A 1,380-nucleotide genomic window follows, 5' to 3' on the forward strand; every position below is an offset into this window, starting at 1 on the left:
TAAAATGATTTCTGGGTCCTCTGCTTTAAAGTCCTCATACCTACACTCTGTACATCAACATGTGTCCCAACTGATGGGTCCTAGATGATGTTAAAGCTTAACATAAAAAAAAGTGTTCTGCTTGTTAAGACCTAGGTGGCAGCTGCCATTCTGATATTACCATAGCCATTTCATTTCAGACCTGTAGCCGGCCATCTTACATTATTACAGAGGACCTTTCTTGAGCTCGGCTAACCATTAACTGCACACCCTATTAAGTAATATGTTCTGGTGTTCTGATCCTTGCCCTCCTTTAGGAACAATCATAACTAAGGTCAGTTAGAATGGCTTCCTATAGTTAGCAAGAATAAGCTTGAACCTGAACCAACCACCCAGCTGCCTGGCAAGATTCCCTGCACCTGTGTATAAGCTTTTATGGTTGCTGTGAGCTTCTGTGATCTTTGCCACTTATAAGCCTCTCTGGGAAGCAGTCAGGATTGCAGTCTCAACTCCTGAGTCCTCTCTCCAGTGGCTGTTGCCAGCTGTACCATGGGTATCAAGGTTCACCTGACAACAATGTGGAGGCTGGTGGAGTCATACTGACAGCACCATGTACAGGAAGATAGGCATCGGTTCAGGGCTCAATCTGGGGAATGTAGTAACTGAGAAGACCACACTCACTGGCTTTCTGGATGGCCTGGGTCAGCTTCTTGTGCTGCTTCATAGACTCCAGGGTATGGGGCATGGAAGATGATTTTCCTATGGGCACAAACAAACTGTTCCAAGAGCTTCACATCCCTAAAGTCAACATGCAATTTGAGATACTTGCACACGGGACATGGATTCCCAGAAACTTGATTGTTAGGAATACCTGTCTGGTCCATTGTGCCACCAGCTTTGTGGTTGAGGAAATAGTCAGCCCAAACATGGTTAGAGCCATAGCCATTCAGGTATTCTCCTGAATCCAGGAAATACCAAGGTTTGTTTTCATAAGGGGAGAATGGAAGGGAGGTTGAAGGGTCTTCTTCAGGAGGGCCTCTGGTGCAAAGATTCTGGAGGGGAACCTCAGCTTCATAGGAACTTCCTAAGAGTGTAGGAAACAGCATTAGCAGCATGTGTCACAAGGAGGCAGCCATCATGATGTGCACACATGATTTCCAGCCTGCTAGAAGAACAAATGAGCATGCTCAGGATACAGACTAGGAGGGGTATGTGCGATTTTCTTATGTGGGCGAGTGGCAACAGCTTTAGGGTTTGGCTATGGAATAAATGAAGAAGAGAAGTCTAACCATCTGCTCCTTGCCTCTAACTGGCTTTCCTAGTATTTGTGAGAGTGTCTGTGGAAGTCAGTCCCATGCTACATGCTGGGTCTCATAGATCAACAACCCTCTGGGGTGTGTG

At 46.1% G+C, this 1,380-nt stretch overlaps 1 pseudogene; it reads right to left on the reverse strand.

Annotated features, from left to right (window-relative positions):
• Positions 1–484: 484 nt before the first annotated feature.
• Positions 485–1,121, reverse strand: LOC127674206 (28S ribosomal protein S18b, mitochondrial-like; annotated as a pseudogene).
• Between the last annotated feature and the right edge of the window lie 259 nt (positions 1,122–1,380).

This window comes from Apodemus sylvaticus, chromosome 23 (assembly GCF_947179515.1).
Source record: "Apodemus sylvaticus chromosome 23, mApoSyl1.1, whole genome shotgun sequence".
Lineage (NCBI taxonomy): Eukaryota > Metazoa > Chordata > Mammalia > Rodentia > Muridae > Apodemus > Apodemus sylvaticus.